We start from the raw sequence: 26992 nt of genomic DNA, 5'->3' as shown, positions 1-26992 counted from the left end.
ACCACAGAGTGGGCCACTATGAATGACGTCTGCCAGGTTTTGCGTCCCTTTGATTATTCCACGCGGATGGCGAGTGCAGATGATGCACTAGTCAGCATGACTGTCCCCCTTATCTGCCTGCTTGAAAAATCACTGCAAGCGCTAAGGGATGATGTTGTGGAAGAGGTGGAGGATGAGGATTCACCATTTCCATCATCTTCTGGACAGTCAGCGCCACGTGGTTCCTCACAAACGCGTAGGCAGGGGACCGTTTGTGAGGAGGATGAGGAGGAGTCAATGGAGGAGGAAGACATCCGTCCAGAGGAGGGAGTTACACAATTGTCCAGTACTCAGTGTGTACAGCGAGGGTGGGGTGATGACGAGCGGGCAGAGATCACGCCTCCAGCAGGGGACAGCGTTTCTTGGGCAGTTGGCAGTCTGCAGCACATGGTGGATTACATGCTGCAGTGCCTGAGAAACGACCGCCGCATCGCCCACATTCTCAACATGTCTGATTATTGGGTGTTCACCCTCCTCGATCCTCGCTACCGGGACAACGTAGAAAGCCTCATCACACCGTTGAACCGGGAGCGAAAAATGCGGGAGTACCAAGACACACTGGTCAATTCCATCATCTTCTCCATTCCAACTGAGAGAAGTGCTGCTAGTGCATTCCAAAGCAGCTCAGTGCGTCCAGGCCGTGGTGGAGGCTCTGCACAAAGAGGGAGCAGAAGCAGTGCCTCTGCCCAAGGCAAGACCAGTATGGCCGAACTGTGGCACAGTTTTCTGTGCCCGCCACAAAAGTCTACACCATCACAGACGGCTCCAGTCAGCAGGAGGCAACGGTTCCGTCAGATGGTGACAGACTACATGTCTTGCCCTCTTGCTGTACTCCCAGACGGCTCTTCCCCTTTCAAGTTTTGGGTCTCAAAGCTGGATACATGGCCAGAGCTAAGCCAGTATGCATTGGAGGTGCTGTCTTGCCCTGCGGCCAGTGTATTATCGGAACGTGTCTTTAGTGCTGCAGGTGGTGTACTAACTGACCGTCGCATGCGACTATCCTCCGATAACGTTGACCGGCTTACTTTCCTGAAAATGAACAAGGCCTGGATCTCGCCGGAATTTGCCACTCCTCCTCCTGATTGAATAATTAGGTCACTGTATACGTTATCCAGGTCTCCTGTTGTGTTCATCTTTCTACCACCTGAACTTAAATTCCTGGGCTCCAACACCGCCAGTTGAGGCTCAGACGTGCCGTCTGCACAGTCAAAACATACGACCCAGTGTTATTGGGTTTCAGTAACGTCAGCTGATCCCCAGCTGTGTAGCCGGCAATGTGTCATGCGACCGCCACGCTGACACAACAACTGAAATGTAAGGGAATCTGTCCCCCCCCCCCCAAGGCGTTTGTTACTGAAAGAGCCACCTTGTGCAGCAGTAATGCTGCCCAAGGAAAAGGTAGCTATTTTTGTTTAGCTCCTTGCACACGCAGAACTTAACACTTATAAAATGTGTCCACTGATACCGTAAAACCGTCCCGGAGGTGGGACTTTCCTTCGTAATGTGACGCAGCCCAGCCGTCATTCCTACCCCCCCGGCGCCGCGCACCGGCTCCTCAGCGTTGTTTTATTCCGTCCAGGAGCCTGCGCTGTTATGTTATCCCGTGGCCAGGCACACTTAGCGCTGCCCGTCTTCTGGCATCATTTGGTGTCTGGATGGCTGCGCCTGTGCGGCCGCGCTGGCAGAGAGCCCGCCTCGCAGTGTCTTCTGATTTAATCCCACTGGGGGCCTGGGATCCATGGACATGCGCAGTGCATATCTGAACCTCCACCTCTCACTCATTTCCCTATGGCTTCTTCAGACTGTTCGGTGTCAGCTGGTCCCTAACAGCATGCCACGGCCGTGACACCGCACAGTCTGAAGAAGCCATAGGGAGATGAGTGAGAGGTGGAGGTTCAGATATGCACTGCGCATGTCCATGGATCCCAGGCCCCCAGTGGGATTAAATCAGAAGACACTGCGAGGCGGGCTCTCTGCCAGCGCGGCCGCACAGGCGCAGCCATCCAGACACCAAATGATGCCAGAAGACGGGCAGCGCTAAGTGTGCCTGGCCACGGGATAACATAACAGCGCAGGCTCCTGGACGGAATAAAACAACGCTGAGGAGCCGGTGCGCGGCGCCGGGGGGGTAGGAATGACGGCTGGGCTGCGTCACATTACGAAGGAAAGTCCCACCTCCGGGACGGTTTTACGGTTGCAGGGGACACATTTTATAAGTGTTTAGTTCTGTGTTTGCAAGGAGCATGATGAAAAGAGCCACCTTTTCCTTTTGCATCTTTTGTGCTGCACAAGCTGGCTCTTTCAGCTACAAACGCCTTGGGGGGGGGTTAAAGGTTCCCTTTCGACTTTCTCAGGCTTCGGCCTACATTGTGTTCCTCTGCTTTTCCACCTGTCCCTGGGCTCCAACACCGCTAGTTGTTGCCTGGTAGTGCTGTACACACAGTCCCAACAGTCGCTCCTCTGTTATTGGGGTTCAGTAACGTCAGCTGTTCCCCTGCTGTGTGTGTGGCAATCCCTCCTACCTCCTCCAACCTCCTCCTCCTCCACCTGTCCCTGGGCTCCAACACCGCCAGTTGCCGTCCAGAAGTGCTGTACGCACAGTCAACAGTCCCTCCTCTGTTATTGGGGTTCAGTAACGTCAGCTGTTCCCCTGCTGTGTGTGTGGCAATCCCTCCTACCTCCTCCAACCTCCTCCTCCTCCACCTGTCCCTGGGCTCCAACACCGCCAGTTGCCGTCCAGAAGTGCTGTACGCACAGTCAACAGTCCCTCCTCTGTTATTGGGGTTCAGTAACGTCAGCTGTTCCCCTGCTGTGTGTGTGGCAATCCCTCCTACCTCCTCCAACCTCCTCCTCCTCCACCTGTCCCTGGGCTCCAACACCGCCAGTTGCCGTCCAGAAGTGCTGTACGCACAGTCAACAGTCCCTCCTCTGTTATTGGGGTTCAGTAACATCAGCTGTTCCCCTGCTGTGTGTGTGGCAATCCCTCCTACCTCCTCCAACCTCCTCCTCCTCCACCTGTCCCTGGGCTCCAACACCGCCAGTTGCCGTCCAGAAGTGCTGTACGCACAGTCAACAGTCCCTCCTCTGTTATTGGGGTTCAGTAACGTCAGCTGTTCCCCTGCTGTGTGTGTGGCAATCCCTCCTACCTCCTCCTACCTCCTCCTCCTCCACCTGTCCCTGGGCTCCAACACCGCCAGTTGCCGTCCAGAAGTGCTGTACGCACAGTCAACAGTCGCTCCTCTGTTATTGGGGTTCAGTAACGTCAGCTGTTCCCCTGCTGTGTGTGTGGCAATCCCTCCTACCTCCTCCAACCTCCTCCTCCTCCACCTGTCCCTGGGCTCCAACACCGCCAGTTGCCGTCCAGAAGTGCTGTACGCACAGTCAACAGTCGCTCCTCTGTTATTGGGGTTCAGTAACGTCAGCTGTTCCCCTGCTGTGTGTGTGGCAATCCCTCCTACCTCCTCCTACCTCCTCCTCCTCCACCTGTCCCTGGGCTCCAACACCGCCAGTTGCCGTCCAGAAGTGCTGTACGCACAGTCAACAGTCCCTCCTCTGTTATTGGGGTTCAGTAACGTCAGCTGTTCCCCTGCTGTGTGTGTGGCAATCCCTCCTACCTCCTCCTACCTCCTCCTCCTCCACCTGTCCCTGGGCTCCAACACCGCCAGTTGCCGTCCAGAAGTGCTGTACGCACAGTCAACAGTCGCTCCTCTGTTATTGGGGTTCAGTAACGTCAGCTGTTCCCCTGCTGTGTGTGTGGCAATCCCTCCTACCTCCTCCTACCTCCTCCTCCTCCACCTGTCCCTGGGCTCCAACACCGCCAGTTGCCGTCCAGAAGTGCTGTACGCACAGTCAACAGTCCCTCCTCTGTTATTGGGGTTCAGTAACGTCAGCTGTTCCCCTGCTGTGTGTGTGGCAATCCCTCCTACCTCCTCCAACCTCCTCCTCCTCCACCTGTCCCTGGGCTCCAACACCGCCAGTTGCCGTCCAGAAGTGCTGTACGCACAGTCAACAGTCCCTCCTCTGTTATTGGGGTTCAGTAACGTCAGCTGTTCCCCTGCTGTGTGTGTGGCAATCCCTCCTACCTCCTCCAACCTCCTCCTCCTCCACCTGTCCCTGGGCTCCAACACCGCCAGTTGCCGTCCAGAAGTGCTGTACGCACAGTCAACAGTCCCTCCTCTGTTATTGGGGTTCAGTAACGTCAGCTGTTCCCCTGCTGTGTGTGTGGCAATCCCTCCTACCTCCTCCTACCTCCTCCTCCTCCACCTGTCCCTGGGCTCCAACACCGCCAGTTGCCGTCCAGAAGTGCTGTACGCACAGTCAACAGTCCCTCCTCTGTTATTGGGGTTCAGTAACGTCAGCTGTTCCCCTGCTGTGTGTGTGGCAATCCCTCCTACCTCCTCCAACCTCCTCCTCCTCCACCTGTCCCTGGGCTCCAACACCGCCAGTTGCCGTCCAGAAGTGCTGTACGCACAGTCAACAGTCGATCCTCTGTTATTGGGGTTCAGTAACGTCAGCTGTTCCCCTGCTGTGTGTGTGGCAATCCCTCCTACCTCCTCCAACCTCCTCCTCCTCCACCTGTCCCTGGGCTCCAACACCGCCAGTTGCCGTCCAGAAGTGCTGTACGCACAGTCAACAGTCCCTCCTCTGTTATTGGGGTTCAGTAACGTCAGCTGTTCCCCTGCTGTGTGTGTGGCAATCCCTCCTACCTCCTCCAACCTCCTCCTCCTCCACCTGTCCCTGGGCTCCAACACCGCCAGTTGCCGTCCAGAAGTGCTGTACGCACAGTCAACAGTCCCTCCTCTGTTATTGGGGTTCAGTAACGTCAGCTGTTCCCCTGCTGTGTGTGTGGCAATCCCTCCTACCTCCTCCAACCTCCTCCTCCTCCACCTGTCCCTGGGCTCCAACACCGCCAGTTGCCGTCCAGAAGTGCTGTACGCACAGTCAACAGTCCCTCCTCTGTTATTGGGGTTCAGTAACGTCAGCTGTTCCCCTGCTGTGTGTGTGGCAATCCCTCCTACCTCCTCCAACCTCCTCCAACCTCCTCCTCCTCCACCTGTCCCTGGGCTCCAACACCGCTAGTTGCCGTCCAGAAGTGCTGTACGCACAGAGCCAAACACCTCGCCAATGTGTTAGTGGGGTTCAGCACCGCCAGCTGTTCCCCTGCTGTGTATACGGCAACGTGTACTGCGACCGCCACGCAGACACAACAAGTTAAATGTAAGGGAACCTGACCCCCCCCCCCCCAGGCGTTTGTTACTGAAGGAGCCACCTTGTGCAGCAGTAATAATGCAAAGGGAAAAAGTGCCTCTTTTCGTGATGCTCCTTGCACATGCTGAACCTCACACTTATGAAATGTGTCCCCACACAGCGTTAAACCGTCCGGTAGGTGGAACTTTCCTTTGTCGTGTGACGCAGCACAGCCATCATTTTTACCCCCTTGGCGCCGTGCGCCCCCTCCTCAGCGTTGTTTGAATCTGTCCCGGAGCCTGCGCTGTTAGGTTAGCCCTTGGCCATGCACACATGTTGCGCTGCCCGTCTTCTGACCTCATTTGGTGTCAGGCTGGCTGCGCCTGTGCGGGTGCGCTGGCCGAGATCCCGCCTCGCAGTGTCGTCTAATGTAATCCCACCGCGGGCCTGTGATCCGTGCCCGTGCGCAGTGCATATCCTCTCCTCTCACTCCCCTCCCTACGGCTTCTTCAGACTGTGCGATGTCAGCTGGTCCCTAATAGCATGCCACGGCCGTGACACCGCACAGTCTGAAAAAGCCGTAGGGAGGGGAGTGAGAGGAGAGGATATGCACTGCGCACGGGCACGGATCACAGGCCCGCGGTGGGATTACATTAGACGACACTGCGAGGCGGGATCTCGGCCAGCGCACCCGCACAGGCGCAGCCAGCCTGACACCAAATGAGGTCAGAAGACGGGCAGCGCAACATGTGTGCATGGCCAAGGGCTAACCTAACAGCGCAGGCTCCGGGACAGATTCAAACAACGCTGAGGAGGGGGCGCACGGCGCCAAGGGGGTAAAAATGATGGCTGTGCTGCGTCACACGACAAAGGAAAGTTCCACCTACCGGACGGTTTAACGCTGTGAGGAGACACATTTCATAAATGTTTGGTTCCGCATGTACAAGGACCATAATTAAAAGAGCTAAGTTTACCTTTTCCAGCATTAGTGCTGTACACAATGGCTCTTTCAGCTACAAACGCCTGGGGGGGGGGGGGGTTAAAGGTTTCCTTTCAACTTGCTCGAGTGCAGGCTTCGGCCTACACTCCGCTCCCCCTGCTCCTCCTGCTGACCCTGGGCTCTAACACCGCCAGTTTTTGCCCAGATGTGCTAGCTGCACAGAGAAAAACACCAGCCAATGTGTCAGTGGGGTTCAGCACCGCCAGCTGTTCCCCTGCTGTGTAGCCGGCAACGTGTCCTGCGACCGCCACGCAGACACAAGAACTGAAATTGAAGGGAACCTGTCCCCCCTCCCCCAGGTGTTTCTATGTTTTACAGCTACCTTGAACAGCAGTAATGCTGCATGTGTTCAAGGTGGCTCAGAAACTTATTCTCCTTGCCCATGTTGAAGTGAACACGTCTAAAATGTGTCCTCTTTGACCATTAAAACGTCCCTCAGGTGTGATTTGACTTTGTATTGACACACGCAACAAGCTCCTTGGTAACGCTGCCCGTCTTCTGGCATCATTGTTTGGCTGGCTGCGCCTCTGCGGCCGCCCTGACCCACACAACGCCCCTCGTTGTCTTATTTATTGGGACTGCGAGGGTGTGATTGATGGGCAGGATCAGTGCATCAGTTCGCCTGTCCCTCCTCTCCTTCCGCCTTCTTCGGACTGTGCGGCTTCATGGCCGTGGCATGCGATAAGGGATCAGATGACGCCGCACAGTCTGAAGCGGGTGTAAGGACCCGAGTGTGAGAGGCGAACATATGTGCTGCGCCAGGCCCTGAATCCCAGCCCCGCAGTGTTTTAACAATGTTAAGACACTGCGGGGCTGGGATTCATGGTCATCGCGAACCGCACCGGCCGACATTACATGATGCCAGAAGATGGGCAGCGCTAACGGCGCTAGGCCAGGGGATAACACGACAGCGCAGACTCCTGTACAGCAAATAACAACGCTCGGGAGGCTGCACCCAGCACCAAGGTGGGATTCTTGACACCTGTGCTGCGTCTCATTACAAAGGGAACTCTCGCCTCCATTACACAGTTTGACTGTATAAAGGGCTAAATGTTATACGTGTTTCATTCAGCGTGTGCAAGGAGAAAAATTAAAAGAGCAACCTTTGACTTGTGCAGCACTACTGCTGCATAAGCTGTGGCTCTTCTACTTTCTAACCCCTGAGGGGGGGTTAAAGGTGACCTTTGAAATCGGTTCAAGTAGGCTTCGGCCTACACTCTGCTCCACCTGCAGAGCCCGGGCTCCAACAACGCTAGTTGCTGTCCGGAAGTGCTGGCTGCACAGAGCCAAACACCTCGCCAATGTGTCAGTGGGGTCCAGCACCGCCAGCTGTTCCCCTGCTGTGTAGCCGGCAACGTGTCCTGCAAAAGCCACGCAGACACAACAGACCCAAAGCTGCCGCCAGTGCAGGCTTCGGCCTACACTCCCCTCCCCCTGCTCCTCCTCCTCCTGCTCCTCCTCCTGCTGTCCCTGGGCTCTAACACACCGCCAGTTGGGGCCCAGATGTGCTAGCTGCACAGAGAAAAACACCAGCCAATGTGTCAGTGGGGTCCAGCACCGCCAGCTGTTCCCCTGCTGTGCAGCCGGCAACGTGTCCTGCAAAAGCCACGCAGACACAAGAACTGAAATTGAAGGGAACCTGTCCCCCCTCCCCCAGGCGTTTTTACGTTATCCAGCCACCTTGTACAGCGGTAATGCTGCATGTGTGCAAGGTGGCTCAGAAACGTATTCTCCTCGCACATGTGGAACTGAAAACACGTCTGAAATGTGTCCTCTGTGTGACTGACCATTTAACCGTCCCGGTGGTGTGACTTTCCTTTGTAATGACACGCTGCAACCCCCTTGGTAGCGCTGCCCGTCTTCTGGCATCATTGTTTGGCTGGCTGCGCCTCTGCGGCCGCCCTGACCCACACAACGCCCCTCGGTGTCTTATTTATTGGGACTGCGAGGGTGTGATTCATGGGCAGGATCAGTGCATCAGTTCGCCTGTCCCTCCTCTCCTTCCGCCTTCTTCGGACTGTGCGGCTTCATGGCCGTGGCATGCGATAAGGGATCAGATGACGCCGCACAGTCTGAAGCGGGTGTAAGGACCCGAGTGTGAGAGGCCAACATATGTGCTGCGCCAGGCCCTGAATCCCAGCCCCGCAGTGTTTTAACAATGTTAAGACACTGCGGGGCTGGGATTGATGGTCATCGCGAACCGCACCGGCCGACATTACATGATGCCAGAAGATGGGCAGCGCTAACGGCGCTAGGCCAGGGGATAACACGACAGCGCAGACTCCTGTACAGCAAATAACAACGCTCGGGAGGCTGCACCCAGCACCAAGGTGGGATTCTTGACACCTGTGCTGCGTCTCATTACAAAGGGAACTCGCGCCTCCAACACAGTTTGACTGTATAAAGGGCTAAATGTTATACGTGTTTCATTCAGCGTGTGCAAGGAGAAAAATTAAAAGAGCAACCTTTGACTTGTGCAGCACTACTGCTGCATAAGCTGTGGCTCTTCTACTTTCTAACCCCTGAGGGGGGGTTAAAGGTGACCTTTGAAATCGGTTCAAGTAGGCTTCGGCCTACACTCTGCTCCACCTGCAGAGCCCGGGCTCCAACAACGCTAGTTGCTGTCCGGAAGTGCTGGCTGCACAGAGCCAAACACCTCGCCAATGTGTCAGTGGGGTCCAGCACCGCCAGCTGTTCCCCTGCTGTGTAGCCGGCAACGTGTCCTGCAAAAGCCACGCAGACACAACAGACCCAAAGCTGCCGCCAGTGCAGGCTTCGGCCTACACTCCCCTCCCCCTGCTCCTCCTCCTCCTGCTCCTCCTCCTGCTGTCCCTGGGCTCTAACACACCGCCAGTTGGGGCCCAGATGTGCTAGCTGCACAGAGAAAAACACCAGCCAATGTGTCAGTGGGGTCCAGCACCGCCAGCTGTTCCCCTGCTGTGCAGCCGGCAACGTGTCCTGCAAAAGCCACGCAGACACAAGAACTGAAATTGAAGGGAACCTGTCCCCCCTCCCCCAGGCGTTTTTACGTTATCCAGCCACCTTGTACAGCGGTAATGCTGCATGTGTGCAAGGTGGCTCAGAAACGTATTCTCCTCGCACATGTGGAACTGAAAACACGTCTGAAATGTGTCCTCTGTGTGACTGACCATTTAACCGTCCCGGTGGTGTGACTTTCCTTTGTAATGACACGCTGCAACCCCCTTGGTAGCGCTGCCCGTCTTCTGGCATCATTGTTTGGCTGGCTGCGCCTCTGCGGCCGCCCTGACCCACACAACGCCCCTCGGTGTCTTATTTATTGGGACTGCGAGGGTGTGATTCATGGGCAGGATCAGTGCATCAGTTCGCCTGTCCCTCCTCTCCTTCCGCCTTCTTCGGACTGTGCGGCTTCATGGCCGTGGCATGCGATAAGGGATCAGATGACGCCGCACAGTCTGAAGCGGGTGTAAGGACCCGAGTGTGAGAGGCCAACATATGTGCTGCGCCAGGCCCTGAATCCCAGCCCCGCAGTGTTTTAACAATGTTAAGACACTGCGGGGCTGGGATTCATGGTCATCGCGAACCGCACCGGCCGACATTACATGATGCCAGAAGATGGGCAGCGCTAACGGCGCTAGGCCAGGGGATAACACGACAGCGCAGACTCCTGTACAGCAAATAACAACGCTCGGGAGGCTGCACCCAGCACCAAGGTGGGATTCTTGACACCTGTGCTGCGTCTCATTACAAAGGGAACTCTCGCCTCCATTACACAGTTTGACTGTATAAAGGGCTAAATGTTATACGTGTTTCATTCAGCGTGTGCAAGGAGAAAAATTAAAAGAGCAACCTTTGACTTGTGCAGCACTACTGCTGCATAAGCTGTGGCTCTTCTACTTTCTAACCCCTGAGGGGGGGTTAAAGGTGACCTTTGAAATCGGTTCAAGTAGGCTTCGGCCTACACTCTGCTCCACCTGCAGAGCCCGGGCTCCAACAATGCTAGTTGCTGTCCGGAAGTGCTGGCTGCACAGAGCCAAACACCTCGCCAATGTGTCAGTGGGGTCCAGCACCGCCAGCTGTTCCCCTGCTGTGTAGCCGGCAACGTGTCCTGCAAAAGCCACGCAGACACAACACACCCAAAGCTGCCGCCAGTGCAGGCTTCGGCCTACACTCCCCTCCCCCTGCTCCTCCTCCTCCTGCTCCTCCTCCTGCTGTCCCTGGGCTCTAACACACCGCCAGTTGGGGCCCAGATGTGCTAGCTGCACAGAGAAAAACACCAGCCAATGTGTCAGTGGGGTCCAGCACCGCCAGCTGTTCCCCTGCTGTGCAGCCGGCAACGTGTCCTGCAAAAGCCACGCAGACACAAGAACTGAAATTGAAGGGAACCTGTCCCCCCTCCCCCAGGCGTTTTTACGTTATCCAGCCACCTTGTACAGCGGTAATGCTGCATGTGTGCAAGGTGGCTCAGAAACGTATTCTCCTCGCACATGTGGAACTGAAAACACGTCTGAAATGTGTCCTCTGTGTGACTGACCATTTAACCGTCCCGGTGGTGTGACTTTCCTTTGTAATGACACGCTGCAACCCCCTTGGTAGCGCTGCCCGTCTTCTGGCATCATTGTTTGGCTGGCTGCGCCTTTGCGGCCGCCCTGACCCACACAACGCCCCTCGGTGTCTTATTTATTGGGACTGCGAGGGTGTGATTCATGGGCAGGATCAGTGCATCAGTTCGCCTGTCCCTCCTCTCCTTCCGCCTTCTTCGGACTGTGCGGCTTCATGGCCGTGGCATGCGATAAGGGATCAGATGACGCCGCACAGTCTGAAGCGGGTGTAAGGACCCGAGTGTGAGAGGCCAACATATGTGCTGCGCCAGGCCCTGAATCCCAGCCCCGCAGTGTTTTAACAATGTTAAGACACTGCGGGGCTGGGATTCATGGTCATCGCGAACCGCACCGGCCGACATTACATGATGCCAGAAGATGGGCAGCGCTAACGGCGCTAGGCCAGGGGATAACACGACAGCGCAGACTCCTGTACAGCAAATAACAACGCTCGGGAGGCTGCACCCAGCACCAAGGTGGGATTCTTGACACCTGTGCTGCGTCTCATTACAAAGGGAACTCGCGCCTCCAACACAGTTTGACTGTATAAAGGGCTAAATGTTATACGTGTTTCATTCAGCGTGTGCAAGGAGAAAAATTAAAAGAGCAACCTTTGACTTGTGCAGCACTACTGCTGCATAAGCTGTGGCTCTTCTACTTTCTAACCCCTGAGGGGGGGTTAAAGGTGACCTTTGAAATCGGTTCAAGTAGGCTTCGGCCTACACTCTGCTCCACCTGCAGAGCCCGGGCTCCAACAACGCTAGTTGCTGTCCGGAAGTGCTGGCTGCACAGAGCCAAACACCTCGCCAATGTGTCAGTGGGGTCCAGCACCGCCAGCTGTTCCCCTGCTGTGTAGCCGGCAACGTGTCCTGCAAAAGCCACGCAGACACAACACACCCAAAGCTGCCGCCAGTGCAGGCTTCGGCCTACACTCCCCTCCCCCTGCTCCTCCTCCTCCTGCTCCTCCTCCTGCTGACCCTGGGCTCTAACAAACCGCCAGTTGGGGCCCAGATGTGCTAGCTGCACAGAGAAAAACACCTCGCCAATGTGTCAGTGGGGTCCAGCACCGCCAGCTGTTCCCCTGCTGTGCAGCCGGCATCGTGTCCTGCAAAAGCCACGCAGACACTTGCTCTTGTACCTTCTGCTCCCCATCCTGGTTCCAGTACCGTCAGCTGGTTCCGGGCAGAGCCTTTGGCTTAGGTGCCTCCCTCTGGGTATCCGAGTTCCACCAACGTCAGGTGGTCCTTGGTAGTGCTTTCAGGCACGGGTACCTCCTGCTTAGTAACCGGGTTCCAGTAACGTCAGCTGGTCCTCGGTAGTTCCATTGGCTCTTGGACCTTCGGCTACCCATCCGGGTTCCAGCACCGTCAGCTGGTTCTCGGCAGTGTCTTTTGCTCTTGTACCTTCTGCTCCCCATCCTGGTTCCAGTACCGTCAGCTGGTTCCGGGCAGAGCCTTTGGCTTAGGTGCCTCCCTCTGGGTATCCGAGTTCCACCAACGTCAGGTGGTCCTTGGTAGTGCTTTCAGGCACGGGTACCTCCTGCTTAGTAACCGGGTTCCAGTAACGTCAGCTGGTCCTCGGTAGTTCCATTGGCTCTTGGACCTTCGGGTAGCCATCCGAGTTCCAGTTCCATCAGCTGGTTCTCGGCATTTTCTCAGCCTTCTTGTACCTTCTGCTACATTTCCAAGTTCAAGAGACTAAACACGATGACCCGGAAGAACACCCCTAAGATGACGACGACACCAGAGACGACAACCACCGTGATGACGACGACCCTGGAGACGATGACCCTGAAGACCACCCCGATGACGACGACCCCGGAGACCACCCCGATGACGACGACCCCGGAGACGACGACCCTGGAGACGACGACGACCTGGAAGACCGAGAAGCAGAAGAACAAGAGGCTGCAGAACAAAGAGCAGAAGGACATTAAGCATAACACAAAATATCAGAGCAAAAAAATATTATGTAAATTATAAGCAGAAGAAGACTAAGCAGTGTATGGGGGTGAGTCCGTTCCTCCTCGTGGTGCCCCTGGATAAAGCCTGATGCTGCAGGCCAAACTGAACGCGGACAAATGTAACTGGTTTGTGACAGGCAGAACGGAAGGTGTAATCTTCAAACTTTTATAGATAACAACTACGGGAATGCCTGTCACAAATAAGAATATGATGAAGAAGTTGAATATGATGAATATAATAGTAAAATAAAAAGAATATGAACAATGTAACCCAAAAAATAATAGGTAGAAGATGAAGAAGAAGATGAATAAGGTGAAGAAGTTGATGTCAAAGAAGCTGATGATGAGGATAATTAAGAAGAAAGCGTGGGAGAAGTAAAAAAGAAGGTGAAGGGCGTGGAAGTAGTGAAACATCAATATCTGACATAAAAAAAAAAAAAAATAACATAGTCAAATTCTTTCTAACGCCGAACTTCATAAAAAAAAATTAAAAATCCTGCTATTCTATTACATTGGGCTAAACCTCTGTCCCTTTAATATCTCCGCCACGTCCCCCAATACATCCTACATTATTCTTAGTTGTTTTCCTTCATGTAGAATGAACCTACAAGTTTATAAAGGGTTTATTTTAATTCCGATATTTTCGTCCCATTGACTTGCATTGGGATCGGGTATCGGTATCGGATTGGATCCGATATTTTGACGGTATCGGCCGATACTTTCCGATACCGATACTTTCCGATATCGGAAAGTATCGCTCAACACTAGTTGTAAGACAAAACCCTTCAGGAGCTTTGGATGTAATATCTGACATTTAGAAATTTGAACAGGTAGGGGCTAAACAAGCACACTACAATGACAAGTGCGATCGTAGCCTTAATATGGCATCACAAATTACTCCTATAATTGACTGAGGATGCATGAACTCTAAGTACAGTCTGCATTATTATATAGAAATTTGTGAATATTTCCTCATCTAGATTTGTAAAAGTTTCTATACAATTTTCAGTTGCACATCAACTTTTTTTCTCGAAATTCAAATATTTTATTTTATTCAAATACCAATCATTCCCATAAAATATAATAAGATGTCTAAGATTCAAGAACTACATTTTAGAAATTGAAATTTTACAGTTTATAGCCAAATTCTTAACTAAATACCTAAAAGACCTGTCACACACATATGCTTGTATTCCTTTATGTTACAGGACCAGGTTCATTTCCACCACCTCTTACCATCTGATTGCTTCTACTTGTTTCTGCTGCACCAATTTTCTGAAAATTCTCCCTCTTGTCACCAGGCAGTTTCTTTCCTGTTAAATGCCTACAGAAAATGCAGCTCTTCATATGGTCACCATTTTCTTACTTGCCATATGTAATATAGAAACTTTGTGATGTGGTATACTCATCAGCATTCCTTACTGAATTCACATGAGAAAACAAGACATGTGCTTACATTACTCATAAGAATATAGGACGGTTTTATGGCGAGGATGCAAAATATAATACATGCAGTATTTTATTTGTCCCTCATGAGAGAAATAGAGGTGTTGATGAACGAGACCCTTATGCTTTTCACTGACACCTTACAATCAACTGTGGCTTAAATTATAATCAGAGCATTCCCAATATGTTTAACACTAATGCTAAATAAGATGTATCTCCACAAGGTTTCTTACATTAGCTGAATCTGTGACATTATTTTAATTTCTTTAATTTTCCTGTCTAGGTTAAAGTAAATATCTCTTTCCCGGTAGAATTAGAATGTACCATAGAGTCTGTGCTAATTTACTGATACTGCACATTGAGGAATTGAGACACACTTGCCGAGTCTGTAGGGGTAAGCTGATTATATTGTACACTCACCACAAGAACATTCAGTCAAGTTTTAATCTGCACTTAAGACTCCTAGGATCCATATAATATCATTTGTGACAGTTGTATATGAAGTTACCTAGCATCACTTCATATTTAACAATTTCATTTTTTTTTTTTTGCTTTAGCTGGAAAGTAAGCAGATTTAAATCAGATGATTGTTATTTCAAACTGTTCTAAAGCAATATTAAGTCATTTGAAATAGTGCAAACAATATACTTCATATTAAAATTTAGCCACGATTCGCTATTCTGGGAGATTTATTGGTGGCAGGAAGAAGAAAATTTTAAATGAAGTATTTGTGTACTTTTGATTGCTTTTTTGCTTCCTCTTGCTTCAGCATCTTTTGTGCATTGTGTGAAAATACCTTATTGGGATCTTTACATTAGCATGCAACTTACATCAGTGTTTTTTTCTATAAATATTTATCAACTATCCACTGAATGGGGAATAAGCACTAGATCAGTGGTTGCACAACTGATGCAACCCCCAAGAGTCACCAAAATAATTAACTCCAACCCTTTTACGTGTCATAGATTTTGAATGGAGTAATGCCTCATTCATACTTCTCCAAATTTCTCCAGTTCTGACAATTGGTGGCGTCCAAATATGTGGATTGCCATTGATATAACTATTTTCCCCAAAACTATTTGATGGATGTGTGATAATTAGAGATGAGTAAGCACTAAAATGCTCAGATGCTTGTTACTCAAACACAAAAACTTTTTGTCCACTAATGGTTAGTGGTTGGGTGAAGCCATTTATTGTCAAACTACTGTGTTTTCTCTTTTTAAATCATAATAACAACCCAAAACATCCAAATGACTCTGATCCAAAGTTCACATAAAATATTTCTTAATACCACGCATTGCCCCCTCTAACATCAATAACAGCTTGAAGTTTTTTGTGGTAGTTGTGGATGAGGTTCTTTATTTTCTTAGATTGTAAAGCTGCCCACCCTTCTTGGCAAAAAGCCTCCAGTTCCTGCAAATTTCTGGTCTGTCTGGCATGAACTGTGCGCTTGAGATCTCCCCAGAGTGGCTCAATGATATTGAGGTCAGGAGACTGAGATGGCAACTCCAGAACCTTCACTTTGTTCGACTGTAGCCAAGGACAGGTCGACTTGGCCTTGTGTTTTGGATTGTTGTCCTTTTGAAAGGTCCAAGTACATTTCATGCGCAGTGCAAATTTGCCTCCAGTATTTGCTGATAACGTGCTGCATTAATCTTTCCTTCAACTTTGACCAAGTTTCCTGTGCCTTTGTAGCTCACACATCCCCAAAACATCAGCGATCCACCTCCATGACTTAAAGTAGGAATGGTGATACTTTCATCATAGGCCTTATTGACCTCTCTCCAAATGTAACATTTATGGTTGTGGCCAAAAAGTAAAATTTTGGTGTCATTACTCCAAATTACCTTGCTCCAGAAGTTTTTTGAGGCTTGTCTTTGTGCTGTTTTGCGTTCTGTAGGTAAGATACCTTGTGGCATTTGCACAGTAATGGATTTCTTCTGGTGACTCGACTATGCGGCCCATTTTTCTTCAAGTGCCTCCTTATTGTGCATCTTGAAACAGCCACACTGCTAGTTTTTAGAGAGTCCTGTATTTCAGCTGATGTTATTTGTGGGCTTTTATTTGCATCCTGAACAATTTTCCTGGCAGTTCTGGATGACATTTTTGTTGGTGTACCTGACCGTGGTTTTCTTTTTAAAGAGCCCCTGATTTTCCATTTGCTATTAACAGTTTGAACACTGCTAACTGACATTATCAATTCCTTGGATATCTTTTTGTATCCCTTTCCTGTTTTATACAGTTCAACTTCTTGTTCCCGTAGATTCGTTGACAACTCTTTTGCTTTCTCCATGACTCCCAATCCACAAACATCAGTGGCTGGATGAAAGATGCAAGTCTGTCTGGATCTCATAAACTCACTCAGCTTTTATGCACACACGCTGGTTACAAGCAAACAGGTTACAGGTGAGGATGTTACCTTTAGTAGCCATTCAAGCCCATTTGTGTCAACTTCTGAGCATGTTATCAGGCCAAAATCACCACGGTATGTGAACTTTTGATCAGGGTCATTTGAATGTTTTGGTTTGTCATTATGATTTAAAAAGAGAAAACACAGTAGTTCAACAATAAATGGCTTCACCCAAACACTAACCATGAGTGAAGAAAAAGTGTTGGTGTTGTCATTCATATTCTCTGAAAAAAAGGTCAAGAAAGCACAAATTCTGCCGGGGTATGTACATTTTTGAGCACAACTGTAAAAGGTAACATTTCCCACATGTCTACATTACATCAGCACAATTTTGGAACAAACATTTTTTTTAGAAAGTTCTGAGGGTTAAAAGTTGAACAGCAAGTTCTCATTTTTAGGGACCACATCACATTTGAAATAGTCCCTCAAGGTGCTCAAAACCGCATTCAAGAAGATAATTTATTAAATTAACATTTGTGTAATTTCTCCTGAGCTTTCCAATACCCCATATGAGGAAGAAAACCACCGTTTGGGTGCATGCCAGAGCTCGCAAGGGAAGGAGATGAAAATTGTCCACAAGTGACACCATTTTGAAAAGTAGACCCCTCAGGAAACTGATCTGGATATGTGGTGAGCACATTGTACCCTCAGAGGCTTCACAGAAGTTTATAACGTTGAGTCGTAAAAATAAAAAAAATATTTTCCCCACAAATATGATTTTAGCTCCAAATTTTGCATTTTCAAAAGGGTAACAGGAGATATTGCACCATACAATTTGTAGTGCAATTTCTCCTGTGTTCTCTGATACCCCATATGAGGGGGAAAACTACTGTTTGGGCGCATGGCAAGGCTCGGAAGTTTAGGAGCATCATTTGACTGTTTGAATGTAACATTTCCTGGAATCATTAGCGTACATCATGTCCCATTTGGCAAGCCCCTGATGTGCATAAACAGTGAAAACCCCAAAAGTGACCCCATTTTGGAAATTAGACCCCTCAAGAAATATATTTAGATGTGTGATGAGAACCTTGAACCCCCAGCTACTTCACAAAAGTTTATAATGAAAATAATAAAATCACATTTTTTTCACAAATGCCCCAAATTTTGCATTTTCATAAGGGTAACAGGAGAAAATGCACCATACAATTTGTTGTGCAATTTCTTCTGAGTACGTCGATACACCATATGTCAGGAATACTATTTTTGAGGCAGAATACAAAGCTCAGAATGGAAGAGGCAGCATATTGGAGTACAGATTTTGCTGGAATAGTTTGAGGGTGCCATGTCACATAGGCAGAGCCTCTGAGGTGCTAGAGCAACAGAATCCCAATATATGTGAACTCATTTTAGAAACTTCACTCCCCAATGAATTCATCTAGTGGTACAGTGATCATATTGACACCAAATCTGCCTCACAGAATTTTATACCACTGAGCGGTGAAGAAAAAATAAATTACATTTCTGCCCTAAAATGTTGTTTTAGCCCCAAGTTTTTAATTTTTCTAAAAGCTAATAGGATTTTTTTACAACAAACTGAGGTCCATTTTTTCCTGAATGCGCCAATATCTTACATGTAATCGGGAAATATTTTTCAGGCACAGTGCAAAGCTCAGAAGGCAGTGAAGAAAAAATAACTACATTTTTACCACCAAAATGTTGTTTTAGCCCCAGAATTTACATTTCCATTTCCACAAAAGAAGTGGGTAAAACAGCACCATAATTTGTCCCACAATTTCTACTGAGTGTGACAATACCTCATATGTGGCTGTACAGTTCTACTTAGCCATACGGAGAGACTCAGGAGTAACAAAGCACTATTTGCCTCCTGGTGCCCAAATTTTACTAGAACAGTGTGCAGACTCCATATACAGAGCCACTAATTCCTAGAAGAGCAGAATCCCCCCCTCAAGTGACCCCATTTTGGAAACTATACCCATTGGGGAATTTATCTCCAGGTGTAGTGACGATTTTGACTCCATGAGTATTTTCTAGAAACAAGCAGCAATGAATGTTGCCAAGTGAAAATTGCAAACTGCCGTTGTAGTGATTAGTACACTGTAGTGACCAGTAAATTGCAGTCACCAGTACGTTATGCCCATCCCGTGCTTCTGGAGGCATTCCCCCGTAAGTTAGGCGGGCTCTCATCACTTCAGAAATACCAAACGAGGAGGATATATGAGGTTTAGGTACACTGTGGGGCTTTGGATTTGGGAGAGCAGAATTTGCTGAATTTCTTTTGGTGGGTGAGGAGCCATTTTGTGCCTCCATCTGCCTCATTATAGGGAATCATCCACCAGAGATTCTGTCTGAATCACGTATGTCAGAGATTTACACGGACATGGCACAGGATAATTGTGCGCCAAGACTTACTGCGATCTTTGGGAGGCAGAATGAAAAAATCAACAGCAGGTGAAGAATTGGTTTTATTTATTTTTTATGTTGTTCCTCGTGTGGTATAAGTGATTAGGCAGCTTTATTTTTCTGGTTGGTGAAATTACCAGATTTACATCGTGTTTTATGTTTGGTTGCTGTCACACACAAAGAAAAGATGCTTTTTATTGCAAAAAATAGTTTTTGCATCACCACATTTTGAAAGCTATAATTTTTCCATATCTTGACCCACAGAGTCATGTGAGAGCTTGTTTTTTGTGGGACGAGTTGACATTTTTATTGGTACTATTTTCGTGCACATGACATTTTTTAATCGCTTTCTATTCCAATTTTTGGGATCAGAATTAACACAACAGAACTCACAATTTTTTTTTTTGGGGGGGCTTATGCTGTTCTGTGGGTGGTAAAATTGATAAGGCAGATTTATTCTTCGTGTCAGTACGATTACAGCGATACCTCATTTATTGTTTCTTTGTGTGTTTTGGCGCTTTTACAGAATAAAAAATATTTTTGCATAGCTTTATTCTGAGAGATATCATTTTTTCATTTTTCCACTGATGGAGCTATATGGCAACTTATTTTTTGTTGGACAAGATGATGTTTTCTGCGGTACCATGTTCATTTCCATCCGTCTTTTTGAACACATTTTATTCCACTTTTTGTTCGGCGTTATGATGATAAAGCATTGTGTTTTGCCTTGTTTTAAATTTATTTTTTATGGTCTTCACTAAAGGAGTTAACTAGTGGGACAGTTTTATAGGTCGAGTCGTTGTAGATGCGGAGATATTAAATATGTGTACTTTTATTGTTTAGATTCATTTTCATACAAATATTTATTTGTAGATACAATTTCTTTAGATTTTTTAAATTATTTTTTTGATCTTTTTTATATTTTTACAATTATTTAAAAACATTTTTTAATTTTTTTTTTACTTTTTAACTTTGTCCTGATATGGGATTTTTTGCAGGCTGATCGCTTGTACAGCATGGGGATGCAGCAGCATCCCCATGCTGCAGAACCTGTCAGCACTGCACTGACAGAGAAAGTTGCTAATCATACACTGCGCATGATCAAGCAACATTCCTAGCTCTGGTGACCTGAATGTCATCATGACGACATCCTGTCACCATGGCAATGATCGGAACCCCAAGTCACACCCCAGTGTCTCCAATCTAAAGGCAGAGGGCCTGTCAACCCTCTGCCGGCTCCCTGAATGGTGTGATCGCTTTCAATTGCAGCATTTAGAAGGTTAAAGTCCCAGGAGCTGACACCCAGCAGCAATCGCCCACTCACAGCCCATGTACGAGGGCAATCGCCATGCAGCAATAATAAGTCCCTGGTCAGATTGGTCCAGGGCACAGGTACATATTATTAGGACAAATGTCAGAAAGGTGTTATTTGAATACAGAAAAAAATTTGAAACGTAAATATTTTGAAAGTGTAGTTAATGTATTTCTACATAAAGGTTTTGCAAAAAGTGCAAAGGCAAGCAAAAATTATAAGGAGGGTCATCCAGTCATCCATAGAACCCTGAAAGGCAAAAACTTGTGGGCCTCATTCAAATATTTTTAAAGTATAGTACCTTTATTACTACACTCATAAAGGCTTTGCACGAAGTGCAAAGCCAGGAAAAAAATTTCAAAATTTGTCAAATCGTGTATCATGATAGTGTATTTGCCAAAAATACACAATCATGAGGCCCTGGATGCTGGAATGGTGTCCTGAAATTATCCCAGGCATTTGACAGTGTACCCCTGCTTCTACGGTGCCTCTCCGTCACCTCTCCTCCTTGGTTGGGCAAGGAAGCTTTCCTGCTGCTACTAGGGTTGTCTGATGGGAATTTTTTCAACATATTTCTCACAATGTCCTTCTGGTATAGCACCATTTTAAAACACTTCTCCACCTCAGGAACAAGAGCTGCAAAGTTTTCATTGTAGCTTGGGTCTAGCAAAGGGAACAACCAGTACACTTTTTTGGCCAAGATGAATATAATGCTAGGGTCATGGGAAAGGTAGCGGTACATAAGGTCGGCCATATGTGCCAAGCTCCCTACAGTCAACACTTCCCTGTCTCCACCATGATGATGACTCTCCATCATCTCCACCCTCTCTTCCTCCTCATTCCCCTCCTCAGCCCATCCACGTAGGAGATACAGGACAAAGGTTGTGTGGGTACTAGCCTCTGTTGCGCTAGCCAACAACTCCTGATCCTCCTCCTTCTCCTCAGCCTCCACCTCCTCATTGTTACCCAATCCATGTTGAGCAGATGAGATGAGATCTCCCTGTCTCATGTCTTCTTCCATCTCTACCTGGTCCGCATGGATAGCTTCATATTTAACTGTGAGGAGTGACTGTTTAAGTAGGCACAGAAGCGGGATCGTTGCACTGACACTGGCATCATAGCCGCTCATTATCTTTGTGGAGTCCTCAAAGTCTTGGAGAACCACACAAATGTCAGACATCCATGGCCTCTCTTCAGTTGCTATGTGCGGAAGCTGACCATAATATTGATGGGCATGTTGAAGCTGTTACTCAACAACTGGCCTTTGCTGCTCACAAAGCCTTTCCAGCATGGACAGTGTGGAGTTGCAGCGTGTGGGCTGTTGTGAAATTGGATTTTGGGCTCCCCCGGTGGCCACTGGTGGAATTGAACTTGTGTGCATCATCCCCTCTGTTCACCTGTTCCCATCAGAATGTGGGAGTCGCTATTTAACCTTGCTCCTCTGTCACTTCCATGCCGGTCAACATTGTAATCAGAAGCCTTTCTGTGCATGTTCCTGCTACCAGACAACTTCCAGCTAAGTCGGACTTTTGTCCTTGTTTGTTTTTTGCATTTTGTTCCAGTTCACAGCTGCAGTTTCGTTTCTGTGTCTGGAAAGCTCTTGTGATCTGAAATTGCCACTCTGATGTTATGAGTTAATACTAGAGTCTTAAAGTAATTTCAGGATGGTGTATTGATAGGGTTTTCAGCTGACCATGAAAGTACCCTTTCTGTCTTCCTGCTATCTAGTAAGCGGACCTCGATTTTGCTAAACCTATTTTCATACTACGTTTGTCATTTTCATCTTAAATCACCGCCAATATATGTGGGGGCCTCTGTCTGCCTTTCGGGGAAATTTCTCTAGAGGTGAGCCAGGACTATATTTTCCTCTGCCAGGATTAGTTAGTCCTCCGGCCGGCGCTGGGCGTCTAGGGATAAAACGCAGGCTACGCTACCCGGCTACTGTTAGTTGTGCGGCAGGTTTAGTTCATGGTCAGTTTAAGTTTCCATCCTTCCAAGAGCTAGTTCCTATGTATGCTGGGCTATGTTCTCTTGCCATTGAGAACCATAACAGTTTGACCGGCCCGCAAAGGGTTAAATTAATTGGCAGAGAAAGGAGAGAAAAAAGAAGTCTGCTGAAAAATTTTTTTTTTTTTTTTTCCTTCAGTTCTGAGTGTGCTTTCAATTGAATCACTTGCAAGTCTGCCTATATTGCAGCCTTCCTCTCTCTCTCTCCTTCTAATCCTGGAATGGCTCTGTGTTCACCTGTTTAAAATGGATATTCAGAGTTTAGCTGCAGGTTTGAATAATCTCACCACGAAAGTTCAAAATTTACAAGATTTTGTTGTTCATGTTCCTATATCTGAACCTAGAATTCCTTTGCCTGAATTTTTCTCGGGGAATAGATCTTGCTTTCAAAATTTCAAAAATAATTGCAAGTTGTTTTTGTCCCTGAAATCTCGCTCTGCTGGAGATCCTGCTCAGCAGGTCAGGATTGTGATTTCCTTGCTCCGGGGCGACCCTCAAGATTGGGCTTTTGCATTGGCTCCAGGGGATCCTGCGTTGCTCAATGTGGATGCGTTTTTTCTGGCCTTGGGGTTGCTTTATGAGGAACCTCATTTAGAGCTTCAGGCGGAAAAAGCCTTGATGTCCCTATCTCAGGGGCAAGATGAAGTTGAAATATACTGCCAAAAATTCCGTAAATGGTCTGTGCTTACTCAGTGGAATGAGTGCGCCCTGGCGGCTAATTTCAGAGAGGGTCTCTCTGATGCCGTTAAGGATGTTATGGTGGGGTTCCCTGTGCCTGCGGGTCTGAATGAGTCCATGACAATGGCTATCCAGATCGATAGACGTCTGCGGGAGCGCAAACCTGTGCACCATTTGGCGGTGTCTACTGAGAAGACGCCAGAGAATATGCAATGTGATAGAATTCTGTCCAGAAGCGAACGGCAGAATTTTAGACGAAAAAATGGGTTGTGCTTTTATTGTGGTGATTCAACTCATGTTATATCAGCATGCTCTAAGCGTACTAAGAAGCTTGATAAGTCAGTTTCAATTGGCACTTTTCAGTCTAAGTTTATTCTATCTGTGACCCTGATTTGTTCTTTATCATCTATTACCGCGGATGCCTATGTCGACTCTGGCGCCGCTTTGAGTCTTATGGATTGGTCCTTTGCCAAACGCTGTGGGTATGATTTAGAGCCTCTTGAAACTCCTATACCTCTGAAGGGGATTGACTCCACCCCATTGGCTAGTAATAAACCACAATACTGGACACAAGTAACTATGCGAATTAATCCGGATCATCAGGAGATTGTTCGCTTTCTTGTGCTGTATAATCTACACGATGTGTTGGTGCTTGGATTGCCATGGCTGCAATCTCATAACCCAGTCCTCGACTGGAACGCTATGTCTGTGTTAAGCTAGGGATGTAAGGGGATGCATGGGGACGTACCTTTGGTTTCCATTTCGTCATCTATTCCCTCTGAGATTCCTGAATTCTTGTCTGACTATCGTGACGTTTTTGAAGAACCTAAGCTTGGTTCATTACCTCCGCACCGGGAGTGCGATTGTGCCATAGATTTGATTCCGGGTAGTAAATACCCTAAGGGTCGTTTATTTAATCTGTCTGTGCCTGAGCATGCTGCTATGCGAGAATATATAAAGGAGTCCTTGGAAAAGGGACATATTCGTCCTTCGTCATCTCCCTTAGGAGCCGGTTTTTTCTTTGTGTCTAAGAAAGATGGCTCTTTGAGGCCGTGTATTGATTATCGGCTTTTGAATAAAATCACGGTTAAATATCAATATCCGTTGCCACTGCTGACTGATTTGTTTGCTCGCATAAAGAGGGCCAAGTGGTTCTCTAAGATAGATCTCCGTGGGGCGTATAATTTGGTGCGAATTAAGCAGGGGGATGAGTGGAAAACCGCATTTAATACGCCCGAGGGCCACTTTGAGTATTTGGTGATGCCTTTTGGCCTTTCAAATGCCCCTTCAGTCTTTCAGTCCTTTATGCATGACATTTTCCGTGATTATTTGGATAAATTTATGATCGTGTATCTGGATGATATTCTGATTTTTTCGGATGACTGGGACTCTCATGTCCAGCAGGTCAGGAGGGTTTTTCAGGTTTTGCGGTCTAATTCCTTGTGTGTGAAGGGTTCTAAGTGCGTTTTTGGGGTTCAAAAGATTTCCTTCTTGGGATACATTTTTTCCCCCTCTTCCATCGAGATGGATCCTGTCAAGGTTCGGGCTATTTGTGATTGGACGCAACCCTCTTCTCTTAAGAGTCTTCAGAAATTTTTGGGCTTTGCTAACTTTTATCGTCGATTTATTGCTGGTTTTTCTGATGTTGTTAAACCATTGACTGATTTGACTAAGAAGGGTGCTGATGTTGCTGATTGGTCCCCTGCTGCTGTGGAGGCCTTTCGGGAGCTTAAGCGCCGCTTTTCTTCCGCCCCTGTGTTGCGTCAGCCTGATGTTGCTCTTCCTTTTCAGGTTGAGGTCGACGCTTCTGAAATCGGAGCTGGGGCGGTTTTGTCGCAAAGAAGTTCCGACTGCTCCGTGATGAAACCTTGTGCTTTTTTTTCTCGTAAATTTTCGCCCGCCGAGCGGAATTATGATATTGGGAATCGGGAGCTTTTGGCCATGAAGTGGGCTTTTGAGGAGTGGCGTCATTGGCTTGAGGGGGCTAGACATCAGGTGGTGGTATTGACCGACCACAAAAATTTAATTTATCTTGAGTCCGCCAGACGCCTGAATCCTAGACAGGCGCGCTGGTCGTTGTTTTTCTCTCGGTTTAATTTTGTGGTGTCATACCTACCGGGTTCTAAGAATGTTAAGGCGGATGCCCTTTCTAGGAGTTTTGAGCCTGACTCCCCTGGTAATTCTGAACCTACAGGTATCCTTAAGGATGGAGTGATATTGTCTGCCGTTTCTCCAGACCTGCGGCGGGCCTTGCAGGATTTTCAGGCGGATAGACCTGATCGTTGCCCACCTGGTAGACTGTTTGTTCCTGATGATTGGACCAGTAAAGTAATTTCTGAGGTTCATTCTTCTGCGTTGGCAGGTCATCCTGGAATCTTTGGTACCAGGGATTTGGTGGCAAGGTCCTTCTGGTGGCCTTCCCTGTCACGAGATGTACGAGGCTTTGTGCAGTCTTGTGACGTTTGTGCTCGGGCCAAGCCTTGTTGTTCTCGGGCTAGTGGATTGTTGTTGCCCTTGCCTATCCCGAAGAGGCCTTGGACGCACATCTCGATGGATTTTATTTCGGATCTTCCTGTTTCTCAGAAGATGTCTGTCATCTGGGTGGTGTGTGACCGTTTCTCTAAGATGGTCCATTTGGTTCCCCTGCCTAAGTTGCCTTCTTCTTCCGAGTTGGTTCCTCTGTTTTTTCAAAATGTGGTTCGTTTGCATGGTATTCCGGAGAATATCGTTTCTGACAGAGGAACCCAATTCGTGTCTAGATTTTGGCGGGCATTCTGTGCTAGGATGGGCATAGATTTGTCTTTCTCGTCTGCTTTCCATCCTCAGACTAATGGCCAGACCGAGCGGACGAATCAGACTTTGGAGACATATTTGAGGTGTTTTGTGTCTGCGGATCAGGATGATTGGGTTGCTTTTTTGCCTTTGGCGGAGTTCGCCCTCAATAATCGGGCCAGCTCTGCCACCTTGGTGTCCCCGTTTTTCTGTAATTCGGGGTTTCATCCTCGATTTTCCTCCGGTCAAGTGGAATCTTCGGATTGTCCTGGAGTGGATGCTGTGGTGGAGAGGTTGCATCAGATTTGGGGGCAGGTGGTGGACAATTTGAAGTTGTCCCAGGAGAAGACTCAGCTTTTTGCCAACCGCCGTCGTCGTGTTGGTCCTCGGCTTTGTGTTGGGGACTTGGTGTGGTTGTCTTCTCGTTTTGTCCCTATGAGGGTTTCTTCTCCTAAGTTTAAGCCTCGGTTCATCGGCCCGTACAAGATATTGGAGATTCTTAACCCTGTGTCCTTCCGTTTGGACCTCCCTGCATCTTTTTCTATTCATAATGTTTTTCATCGGTCATTGTTGCGCAGGTATGAGGTACCGGTTGTGCCTTCCGTTGAGCCTCCTGCTCCGGTGTTGGTTGAGGGCGAGTTGGAGTACGTTGTGGAAAAAATCTTGGACTCCCGTGTTTCCAGACGGAAACTCCAGTATCTGGTCAAATGGAAGGGATACGGTCAGGAGGATAATTCTTGGGTGACTGCCTCTGATGTTCATGCCTCCGATCTGGTCCATGCCTTTCATAGGGCTCATCCTGATCGCCCTGGTGGTTCTGGTGAGGGTTCGGTGCCCCCTCCTTGAGGGGGGGGTACTGTTGTGAAATTGGATTTTGGGCTCCCCCGGTGGCCACTGGTGGAATTGAACTTGTGTGCATCATCCCCTCTGTTCACCTGTTCCCATCAGGATGTGGGAGTCGCTATTTAACCTTGCTCCTCTGTCACTTCCATGCCGGTCAACATTGTAATCGGAAGCCTTTCTGTGCATGTTCCTGCTACCAGACAACTTCCAGCTAAGTCGGACTTTTGTCCTTGTTTGTTTTTTGCATTTTGTTCCAATTCACAGCTGCAGTTTCGTTTCTGTGTCTGGAAAGCTCTTGTGATCTGAAATTGCCACTCTGATGTTATGAGTTAATACTAGAGTCTTAAAGTAATTTCAGGATGGTGTATTGATAGGGTTTTCAGCTGACCATGAA

Source organism: Ranitomeya variabilis, chromosome 1, assembly GCF_051348905.1.
Source record: "Ranitomeya variabilis isolate aRanVar5 chromosome 1, aRanVar5.hap1, whole genome shotgun sequence".
Classification (NCBI taxonomy): Eukaryota; Metazoa; Chordata; class Amphibia; order Anura; family Dendrobatidae; genus Ranitomeya; species Ranitomeya variabilis.
Note: the sequence above shows the minus strand (reverse complement) of the source record.